The following is an 8,046-nucleotide window of genomic DNA, read 5'->3' as shown; positions in this document are numbered from 1 at the left end:
TCTTCCGACTGAGCCAGCCAGGAACCCCAAAACACCAGTTTTTAAACGTAAAAACGGCCAGGGGCCCAGAAGGGGGGGTGCCCTCAAAACATTTTGATGACTGGGATCTTTCATTTCTTAGAGGTTCTTCTGTAGAGCAAAAAGAGAAATTCCTAAATAGCACGGTTCCAATAGGAACAGTCTGGTTCCAAAAGGGAGAAAAGACAAAGCCTTAAAACAGATCCTGAATAAAGCCTGGAGAGATCAAAACACAAAAAGAGCAGAGCCTGAGATGCAGGAGAGACCCACCCTCAAACTCCGGGGTGGGCAAGAAAGCAGAGAGCTCATTCAGCTCTGGGAGCGCCTCTTTGCTCACCAGCCTCGGAGTTCTTGACGGCCTTCTCTGGATCCCACTTCTGGTCACCAAGTAATGTGACCTTAAAAATAAAACAGTTATTTTACCAGTGAAAGTGGGTTTATTCAGGAATAGCAGAGAATTGCAATTTGGGACAAGCAGACTATGGCAAACACCATAAGGTCGTCCAGCAAACAAAGCAGAGGAAAGTTACTTTATGGAAAAGAAGGAGGGAGTTTATAAGTAGACAGATTTTATAAGGTCACTTCCCATCACAGGACTGAGTGAACTCAAGTGAAAATTCTCCCTTTCCTCCAGATAAAATGACAGAGAATATACTCCAAATATAAATTTAAAAAAGGACCCATGATCTAAACCAAAACCGAAACCAGAAGAAGCATCTCCTTGAACTGGAAATGGAAATATGAGGGCTGGGGGCTGACACCACAGGAGAAAGAAATAGCCACCCAGGAACCAGCTCTTTGGAGAATTCACTGGATGGTCTGCTGTATGACAGGTGGTTGTCAGAGGTTGTGACCCTGGCTGGGCTCTACCGTTTAGAGCGGCTTGCCTGGGGTGACTGCGAAGAGACTTAGGCTGGCCAGCTCTCTAGGCTACCGTGCCGAATTCGACGAGGCCTGCGGTCGGCTGGGGACAGGATCAGCAACACCCCCGCGGATCAGATCCCTGTGTGTTCAACAGGAACCCTCATTCTGGACTGCAGAGACAGTCACAGGGCCGCTCAGTATGGGGAGATGCAGCGGGGAGAGAGGAAAACTTACGACTCCAGCCTAGACTGGCACATGGAGCAGCGCTCCAGCCCTGTCGTGCTGTGTGGGCGCCTGAAGCCGGAGGGCTAAAAACTACATTGCTCTGAATTCCTTGCAGTTAGGGTTCCTTTATCAATCAAATGCGTGCCTAGGAAACATGAATTGAGATAGGCCTTAAATTGGGAGAGAGGGGATGACCCCAGATGGCAGGTGCCCACTTTGTGGGATGTAAGTTGTAGGAGAAGCCAAGGGGTTCTCCAGTTCGTAGCTTCCTGTTTTCGGAAGTTTGTTGCGGCTGTGACCTCAGTTTTGCTGATAGAAAAAGAGTTGTAGGATTCCGGAGGCTGGGAGGTGTTCCTAAAAGTTCTGCCTAAAGCAGTGTTTTCAATTGAGTTTCTATTGGCATCTAGGGAAGGGCAAGTGTTTGTTACACAGACTCGTTTTATTCACTGCAGGACATTTAGCTTAGCTAACCCCTGCCCACCAATTGCCAGCAGCCTCACCAGTCACTGAGACCACCAAAAATGCCCCCACAGGGGCGCCTGGGGGGCCCAGTCGGTGAAGCGTCTGCCCTCGGCTCAGGTCATGATCCCAGGGTTCTGGGATCGAGCTCCATGTTGGGACTCCCTGCTCAGTGGGGAGCCTGCTTCTCCCTCTCCCTCTGCCTGCCGCTCCCCCGCTTGTGCTCTCTCTCTCTCTCATTCTCTCTGCCAAATGAATAAATAAAATCTTTTTAAAAATGCCCCCACATATTTCCAAAAGCTATTACCCGTACAAAAACCAACCCCCAAAACCATATTGTATGCCACATTATACTCAGCGAGAACCCCCTGGGGTACTGCCTGTCATCTACAATGAATCCTAACCAAGACACACACATGAGAAAGAAACTCTCAAAAAGACACACTAAAACTTCCAAGCAAGCTCACCCTGAAAATTAACCCCATAACAGGTAGTCAACAGGCTCAGTAAACAAGAGAATTTGCTCTAGAATAAATGGAAATAATAGAACCACCCCCCAAATTTTTTAAATACATATATTTAATATCCTCAAAGATAAGGAAACTAAAGAGGCATGAAAAATAAATACAGTAAGCACTCCTTGACTGGAATGATTTTAAAAGCTATAAAGGAGTTGTCATTGAGACAACTGGAGAAATTTTGCTATGGACTGTGTATTAGACAATGGTTTGTATCAATGATAAGTATCCTGAATTCAATAATCATATTGTTTATTTAGAAGAATACCTTTTGTTTCAGGAGATAGATACTTAAGTATTTAGGAGTAGAAAGTCACAATGTCTGCAATTAATTCAAATGGTTCAGCAAAAAGAATGTGTGTGTGTGTGCGCATGCGTGTGTGTGCACACTTGGAGAGAGAAAGAGAGAGATAAAATCAGTATTCAGCCGAGGCTAAATATCACCATCAAGGAAGGAAATGCTGAGAAAGAAGAACTAGTAGAAGTTCTGCTAGGAATTCTAAATTATGATTATTTCATTATTTAATTTTTTTACTTGTCAGTTTTTATAAATGTGGCAGTAATGCGCTGAAACAATTTCTCAGACTATAACTGAATTACTAAATAGATGCTCACTTTCCACTAAAGTAGTGGAGAAGCAAGACTTTTTCTTTTTAAATTTTTACTTTGAAATAATATCAAACCTCGAAACTTGGAAGATACATACAGTGTTCCCACATATCTTTTATCCAGCCTCACCAATTCTTGACATTTTGCCACATTTGTTTTATCATTCTCTCCCTCCCCCTCCCTCCCTCTCTCTATACGTGTGTGTATGTATATACATATATACACACATATCATGTATAATATGCCGTGTAGGACGTACGCTTCATATAAAGAGCGTTATGAATAGTTATTAAATGAATGAAATACAACTGTATATTATGTATACCACGTGTACCCATATATATACAACACGTACACGTTGCATCATTTATTTTCCAAGCAACTTGAAAGTACATGGCACACACCCTGCCGCTTTGTCCCGTAACGCTTCAGCGTACATGTTCTAAGAACAAGGATATTTCCTTAGGGAACCAGTTATCACCTTCAGTATATTTAATGTTTACCATTTATCTTTTCTTTCCACTTATCTTTTAATGAAGATCAAACTTGAAGCTACCATCCATAATCCAATTGGGCCAGGTGTCCCCAAAATATCTGTTATGTTTCCCCTCAAGGACAGGATGCAATCTGGGACCACATGTTGCATTTGGCTGCCGCTTTGGTCTCCTCTTACCTGGAACAGTTCCTCAGCTGTCCTTTATTTCTCATGACATTGACATAAAAAAAAAAATACTGGCCAGTTTCCTTCATGTATCTAAAATACTTGGGATTTGTGTGTTTGCTCATACTTAGGACCGAGTTCTGCATCCCAGCCAGAAAACTGCAGAGATGATGCCATGTCTTTCTCCAGGTAACGTGTCCGCACCACAGGGTACCGTTCTGCCCTCGTCGGTAATGGTAAACTCCACCCGCCCTTAGCATCACACTCCTTGATGATTCTTGCCCAATCCAATTTTCACTACGATAGTTGCAAAATTATTATTTTCCACTCCATCCTTCTCTTCAGATGTATCAGTTGGCATTTTACCTCCTCCTACATTTATTTATTTATTTATTTATTTATTTATTTATTTATTTATTTTATCAGTGTGGATCGTGGATTTCTGTTTTTTCAATGGTGCATCATTCATCCCTATCCTTAATTATTTTAGTGCTCAAACTTTCCCAGATTCATCCAGTGGAAGCCCCTTCAAGCTGGCTCCTATGCATGTCCTTTGAAAATGCTCCTTTGTTTTTTGGGGTTTTTGTGTACTTCGTGGCTTTCTGACATTGCGTGTTCATCTTTAATGTTTCCTGCCCCAAGCCTGGGATAGAACCGGGAATGCATCCAAAAGGGTATTAGAAGACCTGGGTCTTTTGTTGACTGTTCCTGGGGTGTGTTTACTTCTAGGCACGTTTGTGTATATAGCTCGGTCATTTCCAGTCGTTACTCCTTGTCCAATTAAGCAACAACTCCTGGACTTGAACATTTGATCGTTGGTGATAGTGGTAGATTTAAAAAGGTCACGAATTCTTTACAGCCACATTCAGCAAGAAGGGGAGTTTAGGGACTTGTTGAATTGAGAGAGCCAGATGATTTGCTCTGACAAATGAATAACTAAATATATATTATAAAATATATATATTTATATTTATAATTACAATTTAATTATATTATGAGATATTATAAATATATAATTTTATATTTATATATGTATTATATATGTGTGTATTATCTATATCTATATAATATATATGGAGAGAGAGAGAGAGAGAATGCTGTGTGAATTACAAGCAAGGCAGACCTGGCAGCTTCCACTCTTACCCATTGGCTGCCCTGAGATTGCCATGTCCCAGGTTAGCTTATCTGGAGGATAAAAGACCACATGAAGCAAGAGGTTCGACCAAGAGCCAGTACCAACCTCCCATCGGGAGTGATGGCAACTTGTACTATTCAGCCCCAGCTGAGCTGCCAGATGGCTGCAGCTATATGAGGAACCCAAGGTGACTATCAGAAAAACTACCCAGCTGCAACTTTGTGTGATGCTTAAAGAAAATCCTCTTTTTTTTAGAGTAGGGGAGGGGCAGAGGGAGAGGAAGAAAGAGAATCTCCAGCAGTCGCCACGTCCAGGCCCAGTACGGAGCCTAATGCAGGGCTCGATCTCACAACCCTGAGATCATGACCTGAGCCAAACTCAAGAGTCAGATGCTTAACCAACTGAGCCACCCAGGTACCCCAAAGAAAATCCTTTCTGAATATTTCCAAAAGCAGATTACAATTGTTGTTCTCACATGTTTTTAAACTTTGTATTCATGTATAATATACATACAGAAAAGTATACAGATCATTAGTATGCAGCTCAGCGTATTTTCGCAAACTGAACACATTTGTATAATCAGCACTCAGATGTAGAAACAGAACTATAATACCAGGACCCAGATTCCCTTTGACCCCTTCTAGATACTGTTCTCCCCCCCTTCGGAGATAATTAGGATCCTTACTACAAATATCATACATTAGTTTTGCCTGTATTTAATAAATGGTTATCATACTATTTAATAAATAGTATCATACAGAATATAATCTGTGTTTGGCTTTTTCTTTCAACATTATGAGTTATTATGTATGGTTGTAGACCGTTTACTGTCAGTGCTATACAATATTCTATATTAGTTATTGATTGCAATGTAATACATTACCACAAATTCGGGAACTTGAAGCAGTGAACAAGTATTCTATCAGAATGACTAGAGAATGAGCATATCACCAATAAAATTCTGCAAACAGTTCTCTTAAAATATTTATGGGTCTTCTATGAATCTTACTGAAGTTAACCATTAATTAAATGAAAGCCAGAGCCACAAATATTACTGGTATAAGCCCTTGTCTACTCTGGGCTTCTGCTTAGACAGACAGACAACGCTTTCTTAGAGGTCCTATCGTCAGACTGAACCCACTCGCTAAGGAGCTGCCTTAGATCTTTCTTAACAAAGGATTTGTATTCACATCCTTGGCATCATTTTCAGATCCTGTTTTCTTGAGGGTTCCCTACATATGATCTTTGCCTGAAAGCCGTTTTTGGGTCTTAGGATCATTGGTCCTTAGAGAGGCTACGCATCGTCAAAGCCGGCAACCCCCAGCTCTTTTCATTAGCTTATCGCTTGCTTTTCATCTTTACTCTAAGCAGCAAGAAGAAACCAGATGGCACCTTCAACAGTCCGCTTGGAAACCTTACTCAGTGAAATCCTCAGTTCATCTGGGGAAGTGTCTGCCTCCCACCCCACCGCAGGTGCCAGGATTGCCAAACATAGCAAGACCTCCTTTCCTTCAGTTCCCTTACTTTCCCCGCTTCCCTGCAACTACAACATCCTTAAAGGCCATCCGGCTTCTAACAAGCTCTTCAGTATTTCTTGATCTTCACTGACACTCCTCAAATTCCCTCCTGCTTCTGCCAAGACCCAGTTCCAAAGCCATTCCCACATTTTCAGGTCTCTGTTACAGCAGCACGTCCTTTCCAGGCTTTGGCCAAGCCCAGAAGCTAAAACCCACACACGGGAGCCAATTGTATCTGCTGTTCTGATTCCGCTTTCCTTTGCTTCGCAACTTCGGAAATTCAGTATCAGTAGATGTTGTTTAACCCAGTACCCCACAGTCTGACGGAGCCATATCTTTAAAATTTTAAATGATTAATATTTGCAATTTATATGATTAACATTTTAAATGTTAATAGATTTGCCCATTGCTCTTCTAAATTGTATCAACTTACACTCACAACAGTGTATCCAGGGGCTGTTTCTCCACATACTTGACTATACAACGTGTTAGCAAACTGCTTGACCTTCACTAACTTGGTAATCAAAAAACATTTCAGGGGGCGGGGGGAGGGATAGGTGAAATAGGTGAAAAGGATTAAGAGGTATATAAACTTCCAGTTATAAATAACTCAGGGGGATAAAAAGTACAACATAGGGAATACAGTCAATAATATTGCAATAATTTTGTATTAAAAATTTCACTTTTGGGGCACCTGGGTGGCTCAGTTGGTGAAGCGTCTGCCTCTGGCTCAGGTCATAACCCCAAAGTCCTGGGATTAAGCCCCGCATCGGGCTCCCTGCTCAGCGGAGAGTCTGCTTCTCCCTCTCCCTTTGGCCCTCCCCTGCCTGTACTCTCTCTCTCAAATAAATAAATAAAATCTTTAAAAAAGTAAAAAATCAAAATAAAAAATTTCACTGTTGCTCTAATTTGCATTTAATTTATTATGAATAAGGTCAAGTATACTTGCATATTTAAAAGCTATTTTCACTTTTTCCGTCAACTGCCTGAACATGATTTTTGTCAATTTGGGGGTAGTTGAACGTTTTTTCTTATTGATGTTTTAGAGCTCTTGAGGAAAATAGACCTTTATCTGTCTTACATGTTAGAAAGATTCTTTTCAGTTTGTCATTTATCTCTTAAGTTTATTTACAGAAATGCCTTCACTCGTGGTTTTTATATAGGCAAGTTTATTACTATTCCCTTTATATCTTGCTTAGAGAGCTCTTCCCCCACTCCAAGACAGTAAAAAAGCAACACAAAACAGAAAAACTCCATGATTTCCTTTACTACTTCTCTGGTTTTGTTTTTAATATTAAAATATTTGATAGATCTGGAATTTATTTTGGTGTAAAGAGAGTGAGAATCCCATTTTCCCCTCATTTGATTACTCAATTCTTTGTATACAATTCATTCAACAATCCATCCTCCCCACCACCCCCCCCCCGCGTTCTCATTACGTTCCACATTTCTTATTGTGTCTTGTTTTCCCTATTCGATTTTGATACGTTTATATTAGAACCAGGGAACCACAGGACTTTGGGTAGTGTCCTGAATCCTGCCGTAGGGAAGGGAGTCTATGGGTCTAAGGCTTGCATGCAGAATTATAGCCAACCTAGCCACTTCTTCCAGCATCTGCAACGAGAAGCAGTTAGGGGAAAGCAGGCCTTTGGATTACTTCTCGAGGGTTTGTTAGATGATTGGGGTGGGGTGCTGCGGGGGAGGCGAGGATGGGAGGGAGGGTGTGAACCTGTCTTTGTTAGCCAAGCAAAATCTTTATCTTCCAAGATCTAGTCTGGTTTCTTTTATCTCACCCTAACCACCCAAACCTTCCTTGGAATGGGGTTCTAGGGCGCCCCCGCCCCATCGCTTCCCAAAGCCCTTATTCCCTATCCTTGTGTACAGCCTCGATGAGAGGGAGGCTCCGTACGACTAGGGAATAGAATGGGGCTGGGGCAGGCCCTTGAGACGCCAGGTTTGCAGGCGAAGGGCTGGGAGGGTCGGGAGAAGGACCTTCTCAAGGCGCCCCCGCAATGTCCTCTACGCCCACCAGAAGGCGCC

Source organism: Ursus maritimus, unplaced genomic scaffold, assembly GCF_017311325.1.
Source record: "Ursus maritimus isolate PB19 unplaced genomic scaffold, ASM1731132v1 scaffold_21, whole genome shotgun sequence".
NCBI lineage: Eukaryota > Metazoa > Chordata > Mammalia > Carnivora > Ursidae > Ursus > Ursus maritimus.
Note: the sequence above shows the minus strand (reverse complement) of the source record.